Genomic DNA, 21,217 nt, shown 5'->3' on the forward strand with positions numbered 1-21,217 from the left:
ATTTTTTTATAGCAGAAGGCAAAGTTAACTAGAATTGATAAAACAATTTTTGAAACAGAAAAATTAAGTAGGAAGAATTGGTCTGTTGAATTCAACATGTGTTATATGGTTACTGTGTGGCTTTAGGGGAAGTATAGACACATGGATTCACCCGGAGATGAACATAGACAAATATACTCATCTAATTTTTAACGAAAGTATAAAGGCAGTTCAATATAATGGGAGGGTAGACTTCAATCACTAGTACAGGAGAAAAACAAAAAGAATGTAGACCTACGGTGTTCATCTTCTGCAAAAGCTAGCTCAACATGGACCATAGACTTAAATAGAAGATGTAGAACTATAAAAAATTTAAAAGGAAACACAGGTATGGGTTTAGGTGGAGGTTTCTCATACTTAACAACAAAATATGATTTATAAAAGTAAAAATTAGTTAATTGAATTTCATCAAAGTTAAGAATTTTTGTTGTACAAAAGCTCCTGCTAAGACAAGAACTAAATTATGGAGTATCAGAAAATATTTGCAAGGCACATATCTGACAAAGAACTTGTATCTAAAATATATACAGTATTCTTGCAAGCCAACAGTAAAAACACCAAAAAAAAAAAAAACCCAGTTATAAATGCATAAAGACACAATGGGATATTTTACCAAAAGAGACGTGCACATGCAAAGATTTTCACTATCCTTAATCATGAGAAAAACAGAAATGGGAATGGAAATGAGCTATTACTACATATGTATCAGAATGGTTAAAATAAAATAATGTCAGTTAGACACTGCCAAGGATGCAGACTGGTGGGAATGCACAGCCACTCTGGAAAACAGCTTGGCGGTTTCTTTAAAGCCTAAACATGCAACTACCATACAATCCAGCAATTTTACTTCTGGGCATTTTTCCCAGAGAATTCAAGACTTATGTTCACATAAAAGCTTGCATATGAATGTTTATAGTAGCTCTATTTTATGTAAATGTAACGTCAAGCCTCCTGAGTTAATCTTCCTCTTAATTCAATTGACACCTCTTATATAAAAATTCTAGAGCACCATTTCTGACTTTGTAGACTGAAAGAGGAAAAAAATATGTAGAAAATAACATCAGGGACATGTATTGTGTAGTGGATTAGGCTACCATTTGGAAAACCATATCCCATTTCAGAGTGTTGATATGAATGCCATCCATGTTACTTCTGAATCAGCTCTCATGAGGTCCTCAAGGCTTCCCATCACGGTCACACTGGGGACCAAGCTGGTAGCACATGGACCTTTGGGGTACACCCAAGCCCTATCCAAACCATAGGAATTGTCATTAAGAAATACATAAGGGTATGCAATCAGGTTGTACCCCAAAATTATGGCAATAAATCTCCAAGCTAAAATGTGCAAAGGAAAATATTGAGACACTCCTTCCTGCGTTCTTGGTCCTTGTTTTGGTGGGATTATTACAGTAAGAACACAAACAAACAAACAAAAACCACACCACCACCAACAGTAATATTGAAGCCTTTAAAAAGTTTTCAAACCAGCCTCTAGCAAATAAAAAGACAGAGTTCTGAGGGCCTGTGGCACACAGTTCATGCCATAGTAAGGCCAGAAAGCGGGGAATGAAGGGACCCGCCCCCCCATGAGGGCAAGGCAGGGGAGCCACATGCAGTTCCCCTCCTGCCAGCAGCCACAGAAAGGACAGCCTCCCCTGACAGCTAACTTGGCTGAGCTCCATTCACACCACCCCCTAAGGAACATCTTGGGGGATTCAAGGAACCCTGGACCACAGCAGGGGTAAGGGCTGGTGTGGGAGGGAAGTGTGGGGCTGGGCCACGGCGACAGCCTTCCTGGTCACAGGTGCAGAGGCTGCTCATGGGGCAGAACCGCCTCTCTGGGATTGCTGGGTGACCTCACTGGGACCTCACTGGAAGCAGGCCAAGACCCTGGGTGGTGAGGATGAGTGAAAACTGGTTTTCTTTCTCTTACTGGGCTGCAGCTGGGAGATACAGAACTTGCCCTGCCTAACAGGCATGGGATGCGTTGGTGAGAGCAGACACCTGGCTTGGAGCAGTGGGTCCTGAATGGCAGGTACCCACCATTCCTGCTGCTGCAGGCAGAGTCATCCTCAGCCGGATCTGGCAGTAAACAGGACGGGTGGAGGTGGGGAGGACTGAGAGCTGGAGCAAGGGCATCCAGGGGAAAGCTGGCCTCCTGGAGTCTGTGGCTCAGGGTCCCTGACCTGTTCTTAGGATACCAAGAGAAAGGGAAGCTCTGAGTGTGGGCCAGGGAGGGACACCTGTGTAAGAGAAGTCTGGTTTTGTCCCACATCTGCTCACCTTGCTGTCATCCTTGTTACCACAGCAGCTTCATGTGGAACGTCTTCAGATCTGGGTTTGGTGCTGAAATGAAAATAAAAACGATGACATTGGATATGCTGAGACAAAAAAAAAAAGCCTGTGGCTTTGTGCATGGGTCATGAGAGAAAGCAACAAATTCCTTCCTGCCTGCCTTTTATTGTTTTCTCCCAATTTAGGTCAAAACAACAGGTAAGAAAAGGAATGTGTGTAGGTGTATGAGATTAGGGCTAAAGGCACAACAACGTGGGACTTTGTACAACTTTAGGAGTGGCATAGTAAGGGTTTCCCTAGTACAAGATCTGAGGGAATATAGCTCTAGCTTGTTCAGCTAAACCCTAACTTCTCTGTAAGACGGAGAGCTTGGATTGAGTGGTTGCAAAATGCTATAGCACTATTGTAATTTTCCTTAGATCCTCAGGAGCATTTAAACCCAACCCTATCTAACACCAGGTTTTTATTCTTGGAGGTTAATGGTGCCGTGTGTGTGTGTGTGTGTGTGTGTGTGTGTGTGTGTGTGTGTGTGTGTGTGTGTGTGTGTATGTGTGTGTTGGGTGTGCTGTGTGTGTGTGTGATAGATAAACTGTTTGCTTTTGCTGTCCCAACCAACCTCCCACACTGCTCCATCTATGCTACATTTCCGGATCCTTCAGAACTGCTCTCTCCCACTCCCAGCCAGATAAGCAAGAACACATGTGCAAAGCCTTCTTCACTTCGGTACTTCCTGAGATGCAGCCAAACAGCTGGAATGACATGCTCTGCAGAGCACAGGGACGTGGCATCAAGTGGGAAATGCAGCTGGCACTTGGAAACCACGTTCGTTTTTCTGCAACCTAAGAGGGCAATAGAGGGGGCAGCTGGGCTGTCCCCTGTGCACAGTTGTTTCTATGGCTTGTCCTGTATTCCCCCATCTCATGGTCAAGCTATACCCTGTTGACAAGGCAGTTACAAAGTTGTACCCAAGTCTACAGGGGTTACACAGACCCCACCCACCAGCAGGAGAAGGGGTACGTGCCACCATTGTATGAATAGCATGTGTAGTGTGTATGGCAGTGGGGTACCATTCATGGGGCGAACACTCCAGAGTGTGGTGGCTGCACTTGAGAACATGGGCTGCCTGTTCTCTTTCTCACCATCCGTTTGCTTGCCTCTTAGAGTGCTATCCTTTTACACTGACAGACAAGGCTGGAATTTTCAGTGAGGACTGTGCTATCATGTAAGTGCTAAAGATTCCACTTTTGTTTAAATCATGTGAGGGAGGAGCCACAGATTAACCCTGACATTTCTAGCCCTGATAGGTATGTCCCAGGTCATCCCCTGCTCTCTAGTGTGGAGGACCCACTACTGTGGTGGGACTGTACCTGAGCAATTAGTTTATACAATTTGGTTGTGGTAAGTGAAATCTCTCCTCAGTCACCTTGGTTTAATCCAAGTGGAGATTCCTGGGGTAAAGGGTCTTGATATTATCAGGCAAGTCCTGGATAGGAGGGTTTGGGCCTCCCTCCAATAGAGAGAGATTGGCTGCCATGCTGTGAGAGAGCCCTGTGGAGGCTGTATCAGGAGCTGGCCTCAAAATGTGGAGAGAAATGCTGGCTGACATCCAGTGAGAAAACCGGGACCTCGGTCTTGCACTGCAAGAAAATAGATGCTGCCAGCGGATTTGGAGGAACTCCAGAGGTGAGTGCTACTCATTGAGACCCGAGGCAGGGAACCTGCACTCATGTTTCTGACCCACAGAACTTTGAGGTAGTGTGTGTGTGTGTGTGTGTGTGTGTGTGTGTGTGTGAAGCCATCAAATGGACTGTCATGTGTCACGCAGCAATAGATAATGAACTTAAGCCAGAGCCCTGAGCTCCACTGGCAGTAGACCTGTGCTGGGTGGGGATCCACATGGCAGCTCATGTGTGGGCCTCCAGGCCCAGTGCCAAGGTCACACCAATGCCATCTTCATGGGTTCTCTTCCACCTCAAGTCATCTCCTGGAGCTGAAATCTTGCAGCTCTGTCTTGTCCTCCATTGTGACATGTCTCCTATTCTTCCCTACATGTTGGTGTTCACACTGACTCTCTGCTTGGACTGGAAGGTCCTCTCAATAAAAACTGTCCTTTATGGTTCTGTGGAACCTAGGCACTTAGCATATCTCTGTATATCATTGGTGGGTAAGGTACTACTTTTGCCCATGACAGAACTTCCATCTTTTATTTGTTGAGAACCTCTTTCAATATGAGAATGGTCAAGAGGTGGCCCTCACCATTGCTTTCAGGGTGTTGATTTAAAAGCCTGCGACTAGCCAAGCATTCTGCTCCTCTCTCACAGTCATTGAGGTTGCTGCTGTCTTCTGAGACCCTGAAATGGAGCCTATGAATGTGTCTCCACTGCTTTCTGGCTCCAGACTCTGAAACTCTCTGCCAAAGCAGAGTCACAGATCCATCTGAGTAATATTTATTTTTATCCTGAAAACAGAGAAAAGAATTTCCTAAACCACAGGGACAAGGTATTATTAATCTATTGCTTCTAGAATCAGGGTCACTGTGGTCATGAGAGTTAGGGATAAAATTTCTTGGAGTACTAAAGCTAAGAAAAGTTAGAGAAAGGAATGGCCTTTAGCACCTCTTTTGAATTAAGTTTTGGAGCACTGGTTAGAGGGGAGTGGTGGCAAATCTCTTATAACAAAAGGAGTCAGCAGCCTCTGGGGCCTGGGTGGTTGTGGTCACAGAGGGCACTTGGGGGACCCCAGGCATCTCTGTCTTGGGCAACTCCATATAGAGTTGTATTTTAGGAACTGTGCCTCTCAGGAAACTCTTTGGCAAGCTTAATTGATTGATAACAGAAGCATTAATAACCTTCCTGTAGTTCATCTAAAATAGAATCATGCGAGGGGTCTTTTGAGGCGAGTCATTAGTCACTGTGTGCCGTAGGAGAGTACCAGCTGATTTCTTCTGAAGATTCAGATCTAGGCCTTATAAAAAGACAGCTGAAGCACCACCTTACATAGCTTTACAGATCTGCAGTCTCACTGCATTATCTCACCAAAACTGGGGACAAATGTCCTCCTCTCCCAACTTAGGTTAAAATGGACTAGACCATGGTTGTAAAGGTCTCAGATGTTATCCACTTTGTATGGAAATTAAGAGTGGGTGCTCTTTCCTATTGCCAAATCTCACACGGCTCCAGACTTTTGCAACCAACAGATCAGATTCCTACTGGTTAGCATTAAGTTGACACTCAGGATGTCAGTCAAGGCTTAGTCACTCCAGCCAATCTCTCCAGCCAATCTCTAGTTCACTCTGTGGTTATCCATCATGGTCATGAAGGACACCAGATGTGATATGGTCTGGGTTTTATATTGCATGTGCAGGAGCAATAACCATTTAACAAGGTTCTGAAGAATTACTTCCCAATAATCCTGGCATGGGATCCCTGATCTGTTTGTTATTTACACTTTGAACGATTCTCAAAGTGTGATTGGAAGGCTGTCTATTACACAGATGCCTAGAGCCACTCAGGATTTTGCCAATACCCTTATGCAACAGCATGGAGGAAGGAAAGGGAGGAATAGATGTAGGAAGCAGGATGGGAGAGAGGGAGACCCCAAGCAAATGGCCTCCCCATCAAGGGGAATCCCAGTTTGTAGGGCCTGAAGCTTAGATAACTGGTGGGTCCTCTCTAAGAAAAAGAACCTAAACTTACTGTCAAGAATTAATAAAAAGCTGAATGTCCATGCAGAATAACAAATCACAATAAACTACATATTTTATGAAGCATGAGTATAGAACCTAGGAAAAACACATAGTATTTGAAATAATGTGTTATCTAACACAACATCATAATACTTTCCCCTATAATTTTGGGCTACATCTACTTTTCAATCTTTATGTGATAACAACTTTGTATGATCATTTTCTTTGGATAAAATGGAAAGATAGTTGAGTCTTATTACTATTACAATTGATATTTGTTTTTCTAAGTTCTGGTGGTGGAGTTTCTTTTGGCTTTGAGACTTGTTACTGGTAACGTCCTGGGAATTTTAGGCATAATAGTTGAATCTTAGAAAGCTTTACTCAATTTACTTTTCTATCTGAGTTGTAGGAGTTGGAAGAATTTCTCCATGTACAATCTAGATTTTGGCTTCATCCACTTATCTCTCAGTTTTTCTTCATTAGCTAAGTATTTCTAGTGCTGGCTGCCATGGGTCACATTCATTCATTCATTCATCCCCCAGCAGGATGCCGGGGGAACTGGCATTGTGGGTTGTCACAGCCATTCCTGCAGCATGGCAGGGCCTGAAGTGTTCTGTTAAACTCACCCCAAATGTAGCCTTGACCCAACTTTTCTTTAGCTAGGGTCTGCGATCACACCAGGACTGCCTGATCTGAGGGATCTGTGACAGAGGGGGAGGGCAGAGAGAAAGAAGCCATAGTTGTAACCTATTGCTATTATTATATAAACGTATGTGTGTATGCATGTGTATATAGATATATACGTGTACATATGTATAGTAGATAGATACATATATAACATAGATGCGGGACTTCGAAAAGTTTATGGAAAAGTGGAATTCAAATCCATGCTCACGCACTGATTTTGTAGTACAAGTTAAGCCATTGCTGGCAACACTGGCATAGCATATTGGTTCTAGTCCTGCTTTATGTTGCCAACCCAGCTCCCTGCTAATGTACCTGGAAAGGCAGTGGGTGATGGCCCACATCCTGAGACTCCTGTGACCCGCGTGGAAGAGCAGAATGGAGCTCCTGCCTCCTGGTTTCAGCCTGGCCCGGTCCCAGCCATCTCAACTATTTGGGGAGTGAATCAGTGGATCAAAGATCTTTCTCCCTCTCTGTCTCTTCCTCTCTGTCATTCTGTCTTTCAAATAAATACAATATTTTATTAATTATTATCTTTTTAAGATATAAATTTTGTTTTTATTGGAAAGGCAGATAGGCAGAGAGACAGAGAGGAAGATCCTGCATTTATTGATTCACTCCCCAAGCAGCCGCAATGGCTGAGTGCAAGCTGAGCCAATTCGAACTCAGGACCCTGGAGCCTCTTCTGGGTCTCTCACATGGGTGCAGGGTCCCAAGGCTTTTGGGGTGTTCTCGACTGCTTCCTAAGCTACAAGCAGGGAGCTGGATGGGAAGCGGGACTGCTGGGATTAGAACTGGTGCCCATATGGGATCCCAGCATGTGCAAGGCAAGGACTCTAGCCACTAGGCTACTGCACCAGACCCTAATTTTTAATTTTTTAAAAATATTTATTTTTATTGGAAAGGCAGATTTACAGAGAGGAGAGACAGAAAGAAAGGCAAATTTATAGAGAGGAGAGACAGAAAGATCTTCCATCTGTGGTTCACTCTCCAAGTGGCTAGAGCTAATCTGATCAGGAACCAGGAGCTTCTTCTGTCTCCCACATGGGTGCAGGGTCCCAAGGCTTTGGGCCCATCCTCTACTGCTTTCCCAGACCATAAGTAGGGAGTTGGATGGGAAAGTAAACTGCCAGGACATGAACTGGCACCAATATGGAAACTTGGCACTTGCCAACATGAGGATTAGCCATTGATCCATCATGCTGGGTCTCAATAAAATCTTTTAAAAATATCCATATACAAGAGGAGGTCTTCAAAAAGTTCATAAGAAATAAGGATTATGGAAAAAATTTCACATGTCTCAAAACTTTTTTGTATCAAAATAAAGTCATTGCTTAATTTTATTGTCCATAAGCGCTTTGAAAAGTCCTTGTATAACATATGTGTATTTTATTATTTTAATTTATAATACATATGAAGGGGCAGCCTGTGACTTGTGTATATATTAAGCTCTAGACTTAATTAAATCTCCCCACCTTTGTAAACAGAAGCCCCAATCCCTAGGTGTGATCGTATTTGGGTCTTTGGGAGGCATGGGGCCCTTGTAGTGGGACTAGTGGCTTTATAACGAGAGGAAGAGAGAGAGAGATGAGAGAGATGCTGTCTACTCCGGGGAGGTACAGCGGAAGGTGCTCACTGTCACCAGGGAGAGGGCTCTGGCCAGCAGGTCAATCAGCTGCACATGGCGCTGAGACTTCCCAGCCTCTAGAACTGTGGGAAAAACATTTCTGCTGTTTAAGGTCCCTGGTAATTTTGTTATGGCAGCCCAGACTGACCAGGTGGATTCTGAGAGTCAAGGGCAGAAGGTTTGCCCCCTGGGTTGCCAAGTGGTTTGGAAGATATGATGACCTCTCTAGAGTGAGGCATTCTGGTCATGCCAGAGGTCTACGGGGAGAGGCTAGCTTAGATTTCTCCCACTCTGCCTTCACCTTAACCTGTAATCAGTAAGGTTAGAGTCATACCTGTCCAAGTGGCTGAGCTAGTTAAGCTCACCATACCCAACAGAAAGAAGAGGGCTTAAAATCTTCCAGAGGAGGGGAGAAGGAAATTCTAAGATTAACAAGTAACTAAGAAAAAGGTTGAGAAACAGCAGCACTTCCTTAGTGTTCATTTACAGAGAGCACAAGCTGAGGGAGACTGCCAGCAAAGGGCCCAGCATAGAACAGGGCTGAGGAGGTCGTGCTATAGGAGCAGAGCAGGAGGACCCAGCAACCACCTGAGATGCAAGGATGGTGATAAGATGAAAAGGGGGTCTTCCTTTGGAAGATTCTCCATCCATTGATTCAGTCCCCAAGTGACTGCAATGGCCAGAGCTGCACCGATCCAAAGCCAGGAGCCCGGAGCCTCTTCCGGGTCTCCCAAGCAGGTGCAGGGTTCCAAAGCTTTGGGCCATCCTCAACTGCTTTCCCAGGCCACAAGCAGGGAGCTGGATGGGAAGCAGGGCTGCTGGGATGTTGGAAGTAGGGTTCAATCCAAGTCCAAAGACTTCAAAAGCAAGGAAGCCAATAATGTTACTCACTGAAGGCTGAAGAACCCAGGGAACCACCAGTGCAAGTCCCAGAGTTCAAAGGCACAAGAACCTGGAATTCTGATGTCCAAGGGCAGGGGTCAAGAACGGCGTCCTGCAGTGCAAGATAAAGCAAGAATTTGCCTTCTTCACCTCTTTGATTCACCCAGGCTCCAGCTCTTTGAATGATGTCTGTCCACACTGAGAGAAGATCTTCCCCTCTCAGTCCAATGAGTGTGGGCTGGATAGTGGGTTCACTTGGGTTGAGCTAGGCTTCAATGCTCATTGACATATTTGAGAGCTGACTGGAATATGGGACAGACAACCAATCTGCTGCACAACACAGGAACCAGGGATTGGGATGGACCTAGTAGGGGTTGCTCTGATTAGGCTACAGTTCCCAGTGGTGTATGTGAGGAATGAGTGTGGTGGGCAGGGTTGGGCTGGGCCACAGCACCCACTGGAAAAAGAACTGCCCAGCAATTACAACTACCGGTGTGCGCATAGGTGATGGACTGAACTGGACCCTGTCTGACAAGCATACCTAAGAGTCAGGTCTGGGATTGCCACAGACAAGGTTTCTTTGGGGATCCCCCCCAACTGAATTGCTGGACTCAGAACTCCAACCATGGGGAAAACTGTAGCATCTGTGGTTTGATCATGGAATGCATGTGATAGAGCTGGGCCTTCTTAGTGGCTAAGACGGATTAGTGGACGGCATGCCCAGATGCACATGGAGGGTATGGCAGTTCATTGGGGCCTGCAGAGGACATCTGGCACCATAGCAGAGGAAGGAGGGCAGAACAGGTTGGTCAACTACCCCAGACAAGTGTTGACAGCAAATATCTGGGTGACTGGAGACTCTAAGGTGGACTGTGTCAGCCAATGGACCTTGGAAAGATTTCCTCATCCTTGAATTGGTGAGATTGACAGCATTTAAGAACTACTGAAACCGCTTGAGCAGAACCTTCAGAGCATGCTGCACATTGGGGACCCAGGGATGAAATTGGGCATCTGTTCCCCATCCCAGGTGCTGAGGCTGTCGGGAGGGTGGGTGTGGCATCTCTCTTTATCTCCCCCATCCCTTGGATACAGAAAGTAGAAAAAGAAACATTGGAAATAGTCATCTCATCCTCTTGTCTCTAATCTTCGATGCTTTCCACCCTAATGTAAACATCATCAAAAATAAAATTTACATATATATATGTGTGTGTGCATATAAAAGAAAGGAGATTTTCTTACTAGCTTACAGTCTTGTATCAAGTAAGAAAGACATGGGAGTGGTAACCCATCACTTCTGACATGTCATGAAATCTAATCAAGGAAATGAGATTCCCCAAACTTGTTCTATTCTTTAGTTGGGAAGAACAAGTCACAGGTTCTGCCTGCAACCAAAAGCACGTTATGCAAGGCTGTGTTTTGTAGGAGCTCATAGTAGGATCTGTCTGCCACATTCTCTCTTCTTCCTTGGTCCTACTTAATGATGTGGTCCTACTTAATGTCTCTAAGACTCATCCATGTAAATGAATGAATCAGTTGTTCATTGCTTTGGATTATTAAGCAGTATTCTTGTACAAGTTGCTATGATCCATTCTAATACTCATGGGTGTTCGGGGGCAACTCTTTTTAGTTACTGTGAATAAAGCTGTTTGAAGTATTCTTGCACATGTCTCGGAATGAATATGTGCATTTATTTCTGTAGGGTATAATTAGGCATGCCCAGTTGGTTTGTTTTGCTTTCTTTCTATAATTTAATTTATTTAACACTTACTTAACATTAAATTCTTCTTGCTAGTTTTGAATTTCATGACTCAGGGTAAGGTGAACTATTGGTGAGACAATTATGGTTTGGCTCCTTCCACCACCAAGGACTGTGCTGATTGGATGAAAGATGTGCAGATGATTCCTTTGCCCTTTACCTTTTCCTTCAGTAACCATTAAGACAGCAAAGAACAACCACCCACTCTGAATTCCAGAGAGCCAATGTTGTTGCTAATCTGGTTTCAGTTAGGATATAGGTTTCTAGCTGTTGGGGACATTCTATTCTGTACTTCTCTCTGAGCACATGGCTTCAATGTGCACATGTCTGAGGACTCTGGATCCCAGAGTACCACCCCCATCTGGAAATGCTCATGGAGACCTCAAAGGAGCTAGATTGTAAATTCATCCCTCCAGGAAGACTGCTGGATCTGGGCCCCCAGGCCCCATGAAGGCTTTCTTCTTCTAGTAAAGAAGAAGTGGAAACATTCCATCCTACTTGGAAGGGAAGACCAGGTTTTGGGTAAACGTTGGAAATTCACAAAAAAAGGAAGGTCTCTAGCCTTTTCCTGTAGCCTGGAGTAGTTTCCTTTCATCAGCCAGGAACTGAGCTAGTCTTACAGGAAGTCCTTAAGCACAGGCAAACCCCATTTTAAGGATATCATGCAGTATGTGGTCTGAATTCAAGAGGATTTGGTCATTCTGCACAGCAGCTTTGGTAAGGAAGGGTTTGTGGATGGCATGCCTGTATCAGGTCACTCTGAGATGTCCAGTTCTCTGCAATTAATGTTGCCTCATCTCTCACACAATCCAAATAATTATGAATTTTCTCAGCACAATCTCATACTCATGTGTTTATCTCTTCTTCTTCACCATCAGGACTCTGCTCTCTGAATCAATGATAATGCTCACCACTGATTACCATACTCCACAGGTAGGGTACCACAGCAGGCTTTTCATCACAGGCAGAAAATTTTGTTTCCAATCTACCTTTGATGTTAGGAAAGCTGGCAGAGTTTACGCTTGGTCAGGTCATGTAGCTCAAGAATGGCAGAGGTGGGATTCCAGTCTAGATATAGGAATCCCAATGTCTGTGACACTCTAATCTGGCACTCTAATGGCTGGTTGATCCTGTCCTAGACAATTAAAGAGGTGTGTTCTCCACCACAAATGAGATGATATCATGGTGAAGAATGAAAAGTGGTTTCAACAGGAAATTGCTACTGCTCTTCAACTACAGCCAGAAAGAAAGGCTCAAGACCAACCACTCTGAAAATACAATAGTCATCTTGGCAAGAGATCTTTGAAATTTCATGAGAGCATGTATCCAACAATCTGCAACAGTTCCAGCCGTTCCTTATGGGTAAAAGTTTCACATCATTCATTCTGATAGAATCCCTCATCTGTTCAGCTAGAACTTACTGAGCCCCCAGAATATCCTAGGCATTCTTAGATACTAGTGACCTAGCTGTGGAAAGGCAAAGCTCTTGCCCTCAGAGCTCACACTCCAGTAGGAGAAACACAAAATCTGACAGAGAAACGGTTATACATAGTAAATGCTGTGAAGAACATGTACACAGTGGAGTTCTGAAGAACAACAAGGATAAAACATGAAAAGTAAGGAAGGGAAAGCCATGCTGCATGCAGCAGGCTGAGAGTCTCTGAGTTGTAAGAAGGCTCACCCTGTCTTAGGAGGGTGATGGCAGTGTGGTGACTGATGGGGAGAGGAGCACGAAGTGACACTGTGTGGGTGGACAGGAGCCAGGACCTCGAGGCAAGGGGTCCGGGCTTTGTTTGATGTGCACCAGAAAGTCACCATAGGGTTGAGACAGAGGAATGGTGTGATAAGATTTATGTATATAAAAACATCAATAGCAGTTCTGTGCAAAGTCAGCTGGAAAGGGGACAGGATGGAAATAGGAAGGCCAGTTCTAAGTCTTTTGTGCCCCTCCTGCCCCTATATTGGAGTGGTTCAATGTTAGGGGTTAAACTGTGGTGCCCTAAAACAGATTCAAGTCCTAACTTCTACACCTTAGAATGTGACTGTATTTAAAGACAGGGAGACTTTAAAATGGTAATTGAGGTTAACTGAGATCATGGGGGCAAGCCCTAATCCCATTTGACTGATCTCCCTGTACCAAGAGATTAGGACACAGACCTGTGGAAGAAAGGCCACACAGAGAAGACAGCCATCTGTAAGTCCAGGCAGAGTCCTGAGAAAAAGCAACCCTGCTGATCCTTTGCTGTGGGACTTCCAGCTTCCAGAAGGCTGAAAAGATATATTTCTGTGGTTTAAGGTACCCAGGCTATGACATTTTGTTGTGGCAGCTACTGAAGACTAATATGCCAAGTGAAGGTGAGGCTTGCACTAGGAGTGAGCAGCAAAGAACAAGAGGCAGGAAGACCTGAGGCATCCTTCTGCCCAGCAAGAGGCAAATGGGTTAAATGTGAAGTGAGGAAGAAGACAGAACTAAGGACAAGTCCGGTTCTCTGGCTTCTATAACTGGGAAGACAGTGGACCCATCTGTTTCAAAGAGGGAGACTGGGAATGAGCATATTTGAGAAGAGAAATAAAAGCAATCAGTCATAACGAGTTGCCCATTAGGCACTGAGATGAGATGTGGTGTAGGCAGTGGACTGCAACAAGCCTGAAGAAGACCAAGGGAAATAGAGCAGCAGGAGTAAAAGTTGACAGTTACATATACGTCAGTGGGATTAAAAGCTTAAGGAGTGGACAAGCTGACTTAGGGAGAAGAGTTAGTGGAAGGAGCCCAGAGACCCACATTTAAATACATGGCAAAGGAAGAAGGGTCAGGAAGGGATAGAGGAGTTGCCAGGGAGGTAAGAGGAAACGCTGGAGTTAGGCATGTGGCTCACAGAATGAGGAAATGGGCATATGTGCCAAACGCTGCTGAGCAGCAGCAGCTGAGCAGGAGGAAGATAGGAGAAGGCTCCATGAATTGCTAACATGGAGGCCAGGCTGCTCTGGAGTACTACAATGGTCGTTGCTGTGGCGAAAGTGAAGTGCATTAGGAGTCAATGGGGAGTGACCAACTAGAAACAAGCTGTGTCCACCTCTCTGTTTTCAAAACAACTGTATCTAAACCCTCATTCCAAGGAATTAGGAGAATCCAAGCTAGGACAAGAGTGGGGTGGTCAAATTCTACCACCTAGACAGAGAGCGGACACTTATATCCCTACATTCTTTCCACTTGTTTTCTCTTTGTGTGTACACATACACTCACTCAAGCCTTTATGCTCTGTAGATATGTGTGTGTGTTCTATTTAGAAGTAGCCAGTTGATATGTTAAATCCTTTTTCTTGAGGTGGTTCATGCTGCATATCGTATTTTATTACTGAGCCTTAAAAAAAACTGTAGTATTTCAGATTCTTGTTGGATGCAGAAAATTATGATAAAGAAAATCAACATTAATTGTCTTGCATTTCTCTGGATGGTTACGAGACTGATTTTTAAGATTACCCATTGTCCTTTCACGAGTAGAACAACATCCTTCCTCTCTTGAGTTATTTTCAAATAAAATATCTTTGGGTCACGTGCAACTCAACTGTTAGAAAACCTTGATGCAGCAATGCTGGAGGGAGATGCTGAGAAGTGAATGGTGACAAGAGGAAGAAGTTCATGCAAGGCTGGGAAGAGCAATCACAGAGGAACTAATGTTCTTTTTCCTTCTGTACATAGTCAGCTTTGTCACTTTCACATTCTCATTTTTTCCTTTATTTCTTAGGAAACTCAAAACCTAATTCCTACCCTACTTTTGGTAATTATGTAAAGTCAGTGTGCTCTAAATCATTGGGTGCAAAATTTCTTACTACATTCATCTTCTGTCTACCTCTCCTTCATCTTCTTTTTACACTTGATAATTCCTCAAACTTCACCAGTCCCACTTGGATAGGTTTTAATGCTATGCAGTGTATGTCTCTTCTCTACCACTCCACTTGTCCCTACTGTGGGGGTTTCAGGGGCTTCTGTTTATTCTGGGGACCCAGAAGGCCACCCTTGGCGCTGTAGCTGCATTTGGTACTCAACCAGCTGCTGATGGCTACCTGACTGCCCACAACAGAGAGCTGCATCTGCCCAGGCACCAGGTCTGCCCATGGGAAAGAGGCACAGGCCACCTATGTGGGCATCCTTTCTGCCCAGTCCCCTCATTTAGCTATTCTCTCCCCAGTCCTTCTTGTCCCCAAACCTTGCCTGTTGATTCTCATGAGCACTTAGCTGTGGCAGGGGTGGGGTGGGTGGGAGACCCAACCGCTTATTAACTGAGCATTTCTCTTTGCATTTTTGCCCAGAATCCAAATGTTCCTGGGCAATGTGCAGACCTCTAACCCCAGGAGAGAGTAGCAGAAGAAAAGCATAAGGAAGTAATTTATTTATCTAGGTCTGTGTGAGTGAGCTGCAGTCATATGCATGTATTTAAGGTGTGTCTATATTTAGACTATGCAGACACTTGCATGTACTTTAGTTACATGTGTACCTAACGTGTATGTGTGTTCCCCTCTCTGCGCCTGTCATACCCAGCTCTGAAGCCCTCCCACACTTCCTTCTTGCCTCCTATGGGGTAAAGTACAAACTATTGGGTCTGGACTCCATGCCCTATGCCCTGTACCCTCTTCATCTTCCAGTGCCAAGCTCCCTATCATTAACCCAGGCTCCTACCACAGGCACCTTGCCCAGCCCTGTGGGAACTTTGCCCTCTCCCTTCTCTTTGCAGGCTGTCCATGCTGGCTACAAGCTCCGATAGCCCCACTCCTTCAGTTGCCTGCTTCAGAAAAGTCTGCTCATTCATTGTGAATCGATTCCCTATTGCTTTTTTTTTTAAGATTTCTTTTATTTTTATTACAAAGTCAGATATACAGAGAGGAGGAGAGACAGAGAGGAAGATCTTCCATCCGATGATTCACTCCCCAAGTGAGCGCAACAGCTGGTGCTGCGCTGATCTGAAGCCAGGATCCAGGAACTTCATTCTAGGTCTCCCACGAGGGTGCAGGGTCCCAAAGCTTTGGGCCGTTCTTGACTGCTTTCCTGGGCTACAGGCAGGGAGCTGGATGGGAAGTGGAGCTGCCGGGATTAGAACCGGCACCCATAGGGGATCCTGGCATGTTCAAGGCGAGGACTTTAGCCACTAGACCACGCCGCCGGGCCCAATTCCCTATTGCTTTTTCAGCTGGGCTCCTGAGAGAGCAGTGTTCAGCCCTGCTGAGGAGATCCAAGGACCCATGGCACAGGTAAGAGGTCCGGGATCACTGGTTTCCATGGTATAGGTCCTATGACAGCATTCAGGGAGCCACCCTCATTCTCTTCTCACAAGGTATTTTCAACCCCTCCCCACGACTTGGCGCATGGTTGGTGCTCAGCAGGTACCCAATGAACAAACATATACAACACACCCTGTGCACAGGACAGGTAAGTAGGAAGCAGAGAAACTGAAAGCAAAATGCTGGAGACATTGTACAAGACACAGTACAGTTACAGGACTGGTGAGAGAGCCTGGCCTGACCCCTTTTCAGATGAGTGCCCTCACACAAAAACAGGATTTTCCTGGGGAAGACACTGGTTGTTGCTGGGTCCTCCCCCTGCCACTATGCATGACACGTGGTTACAGTGACATCACAGCTTCTGATGGACCCCCTCCTGCAGCCTGAGGGAGGCCACCTGACTTCTGGTCACTTCTTCCCAGAGCTGAACAGAGGAGGATGGGCCATCTTTTTCCTTCCACACATCGTTTATCTATTTATATCAATGGTTACTTATTATTTAAAAAAATTTTTAAAGGCATAGAGACAGAGATCTTCCACTTGCTGGTTCACTCCCCAAATGTCTACAACTGGGGCTGAATGAGGCTGAAGTCAGAAGACATGAACTCAGTCCAGGTCTCCCATGTAAGTGCAGGTATCATAGTTCCAGAGCCAACACCTGCTGCCTCCCAGGATGCACATTAGCAGGAAGCTGGAATTAGCAGTGAAGGCAGAACTTGAACCCAGGTGCTCTGATACATGATGCTGAAGTCCCAAATGGTGTCTTAAAAAAAAAAACAAGTATGTGTGTGTGTGTGAGTGTGTGTGTGTGTGTGTGTGTGTGTGTGTGAGAGAGAGAGAGAGAGAGAGAGAGGGAGAGAGAGGGAGAGGGAGAGAGAGAGAGAGAGAGAGAGAGAGAGAGATTTATTTTACGTGTTTGAAATGTAGATTGACAGAGGAAGAAAAACAGAAAGAAACCTTCCATTCACGGCTACGGCTGCAACTGGGGCTGGGGAAGCAGAGCAGCCAGCGTATGAGCTGGCACTCTGGTTTGGGATGCCAGCATCACTAGTGGCGGCTTAACTCACTGAGCCACAATGCCAGCCCTCTGAGCCAGGTCTTAGCTACTGTGCCAAACATCTACCTCCCCACACATTGGTTACAGCAGGAAACCTGAAGCCATGTTTCTGATTCTACCTGGGCAGTGAACCAGTGGATGGAAGATTGTCCTCTCTGTCTCTTCTTCTCTGTAAACCTGCCTTTCTACTAAAAAAATACATCAAGTTAAGATGATGATAGGGTCAAAGGGCCAATATTTTCTATTCTCTTTATTATATTTCCAAAAATGTCCTATTCCTTCCTTCCTAGTATGAAATTGCTAACATCCATTAGGACAGGCATTTTCCCATTTGACTGCCTGCTGTAGCCCCAGCACTTGAAACAAGGGCTAGTATGGTATGTGCACCTTTTTGAGCAGAAGATGAATGAATGAAAGCATGAATGCGGGCCTGGCGATGTGGCCTAGCGGCTAAAGTCCTCGCCTTGAACGCGCCAGGATCCCATATGGGTGCCGGTTCTAATCCTGGCAGCACTGCTTCCCATCCAGCTCCCTGCTTGTGGCCTGGGAAGGCAGTCGAAGATGGCCCAAAGCCTTGGGACCCTGCGCCCGTGTGGGATACCTGGAAGAAATTCCTGGATCCTGGTTTCGGATCAGCATAGCATCGGCCATTGTGCTCACTTGGGGAGTGAAAGCATGAATGCTCAGCGTATGAGAACAAAACAGATGAAGAGTTTGTTCTTCCCATTGGAGATGTCTCCCTGAGACCTCTGATGGTGGAGTCAGAGTGAGGCCTTCCTGGGTGGGCTACTCCAACACAACCCCCCGGATGCCAGCCCAGCCAGGCAGGAGGGGGCTGAAAGGTCTTTTGGGAGCTGCACTGCTCATACAAATTTCCTCTGGCAGCTTCCTCTCCTTTCCCCCAACCTACCCCCAAGCCCTAGAGCCAGCACCAGCCCACTGCTGAGGAGCCTGGCCTGCATCCTTGTGGTCAGGCTTCAGAGCCAAGAACATTACAGGGAGGAGGGGCCTGCCTCCTATTCCCACCCCCGGTGTCAGAGGTTAAGATGCATGGTCCAAGGAACCGCGACTCTGTGTAGCACCCGTTTTTAAACAACTCCATTTAGAACAAGAAGCTCTGGGGAAAGTGGGAGGGCTCTGGCGGGCCTCCCAGCCAGGGTCAGCAAGTTCCAGCCAATTGGGGAGGGAAGTAGGGCACTTGTGGGGAGGGGAGAGGAAGGAGCAAGGATGGGGAACAACAGCCAGCAACATTTCCCCTGGTAAAGGCCCTGCTCTGCAGTAAACATGTTTCCCAAAGTCAGGAGGTGTCTAAGCTTCCAGGCTGCTATGCCCACAGCTTGCAGCTTCCTATGAATTATTCCCAGGTGCATATGTTTGTTTGCTAAGAAGGAGCACTGGAAGCTGGTCACCACACTGTCTGAGGATTCTTTGGGACCCCAGGGTGCAGAGTCAGCTCCGCCTCTCCTTGTGGTCCCCAGGCCTTGCAGACTTTTTCCTAGGACAGAGAGGGCTGGGGGAGACATTTGTTGTCCCAGCAGCTCCTCCTCAGCCCATCAGAGCTTGAGAGCCAAGAATGGCCTCTTCAGAGTTGGGCTGGTGGCAGAAATGAAAACAGACTTGCCTTATGCTGCAGGGAGAGTTCTGGAAAAGAGAGAGCCAAGGGGCCTCAGTGAGCTCTAAAATTGACTTGGCCCATAGAATACCAACATTGGTACCCACAAAAATCCTTTTGTAAGAACTGCCTCTCCTCCACACTCTTAAATATTATTGAAAACCTCAAGTAACCTCCATTTAGGTAAGTGTTCTTCTTAGGTAAGTGTTATCTGTCAATAATTACCATGGTAGAAATTAAAACCAAGAATTCTAAAAGGGATTCATTTAAAAGTGGCATTAGTAAACCCATTGCATGCTGGTATAAATAATATACTAGTGAGAAGTAACTATCTTTACAAAAGAAAACTTACAAGATTGGTATCATTTGTAATCTTAACAGTTGACAGCAAATCTGGCTTAATAGAGCATAGGTGATTCTTACATCTACTTTTTTTTAATATTTGAAAGGCAGAAGGGGAGAAAGAGCCCTTCCACCTACTGGTTCACTCCCCCAATACCCACAGCTATCAGGCCTCGGCCAAGCCAAAGTCAGGAGCCAGGAACTCAATCTGCTCTCCCACCAAGTTGGGAGGGACTCAGGTATTTAAGCTGCCCTCCAGGATGCATATTAGCAGGAAGCTGGAGCTGGGAGCAGAGCCAAGACCCAAACTCGGGCACTAGGACATGGAATGCAAGCATCCTCAGCAGTGGTCTAGCCACTCTACTGTATACCCACTCTCTTATCTACATCCACATCAGTCTGTTGTGAACTACCTGCTGTGTAGTGCTGGAGCACTCCTCTGTTCACGCATGAGAGAATGAGAATGAAAAGGCCGATAACATGTTACTACCATGAAAACAATTTGATTTCCCAGCCCCCATCGCAGAGATGGTCCCAGAAAGTCTCTCTCTGTAAGTCCCCAGACCACATTTTGAGAACTGTTACTCAGAGAAATTGCCACACTCATATCCCAGCAGATAAATGTATAAATGCACTGAATATCAGGATAAAGTTGTTTGGAGACGAGGAATGGTTCTGAGCACACCAGATGAAAGAAAAGGAATAACATTCCTGACTGTTGAAGAACTTGTCCATCTTTTAAAAAATGATGGTGATACCAAGTTACTAGATGTGTGTATGTATGTGTAGCAAATTTTTACAAGACTCCTGAGTTGGATGACTTACTGTTTCTTTCAACTGCTTGGATTTTGTGAATATGGTCTAAGAGGTCACTCTCCAGAACAGACACTGCAAATTGCAAATATATATCCTCAAATGTAAGGCTCATTATAACCAAGTATCTTGACAAAGGAGTTTCAGGGGCAGGTGCTGTATCCCAGAGGGTTAAGCCATCACTTGAGAAATTAACCTCCCAAATCAAAGTGCATGGGTTCAGGTCTCACCTCCATTTTTGATCTAGCTTCCTGTTAATGTGTACACTGGGAAACAGCAGGTGATGGCTTAAGTGCTTGGGTCCCTTCCACTCACGTGTGAGATCTAGAAGGAGTTCTTGGTTCCTGGTCTTGTTGACATTTAGAGAATGAATCAGCAAACAGAGGAGTTCTCTCTCTCTCTCACACACACACACATACAGAGAGCTTGGTAGCCCCTCACTTCACAATGATGGTTCTAGTGCATGTGGTTTGAGTCACATCATGAAAAATCTTGAGCTTGGTCAACAATGTGGGGCAGAATCTGGGCACTGGGAAATCTCTGGAGGTGTGGACAGCCTCAGAAAGGATAACTCAGATGAAAACTTCCATCGGAATTGTTTTGATTGCCACAGAATAAATCCTCTTGCCTGAGCAGTCCTTTAGATTCTGCTACATGTAAATATGCCTAGATACTCTTCACACCCTCTTCTTAACAGATGTCTAGTGTGACTTTGGTGGTAATCAAGGCAAAGGCCTGAGAGCTACCTCTGGGTGCAGGCTAGGACAGTGTGTACAATATGGTAAAGTGAAAGAATCCTGTGGCAGCAAGAGTCAGAGGAGATGGCCCCAAGAATATGCATTCATCCTGCAGGCACAGGCATTTGCAGGATTGCAGACCTGAGGTTAGAGTCCTTCTGTTCCGATCCAAGCTCATTCCTGTGTGGACTTCCCTTAGTGAGCCCCAAACCAGGTGTCAGGACTAGCTCCCAAGTCCCCAGTGAGAGAATGGGGTAGGCGGGCCAGAGGGGACTTAGTGGACAGCTCTCAGTGACCTCAGGTCACCACTGTTGCTGACCTACTCTAGTACTGGGGTAAATGGGAGAACACTCCTGTGACCCCGTGAGCACTTCCCATGAGGGGGACCACAGTTTGGGTCTCCTCTGCCTTT

The 21,217-nt window shown here is 45.6% G+C and overlaps 1 long non-coding RNA gene across 1 annotated transcript in view; it reads right to left on the reverse strand.

Annotated features, from left to right (window-relative positions):
* Positions 1-1,967: 1,967 nt before the first annotated feature.
* The window catches only part of LOC121164928, a 225,823-nt gene continuing 206,573 nt past the window's right edge, over positions 1,968-21,217 (reverse strand). The window contains exon 5 of the long non-coding RNA XR_005885182.1: positions 1,968-2,385. This is a non-coding gene — a long non-coding RNA (uncharacterized LOC121164928). The remainder of the gene's footprint in view (positions 2,386-21,217) is intronic.

The sequence above is a fragment of the Ochotona curzoniae genome, unplaced genomic scaffold, assembly GCF_017591425.1.
Source record: "Ochotona curzoniae isolate NIBS_2020 unplaced genomic scaffold, NIBS_Ocur_1.0 contig_883, whole genome shotgun sequence".
Lineage (NCBI taxonomy): Eukaryota > Metazoa > Chordata > Mammalia > Lagomorpha > Ochotonidae > Ochotona > Ochotona curzoniae.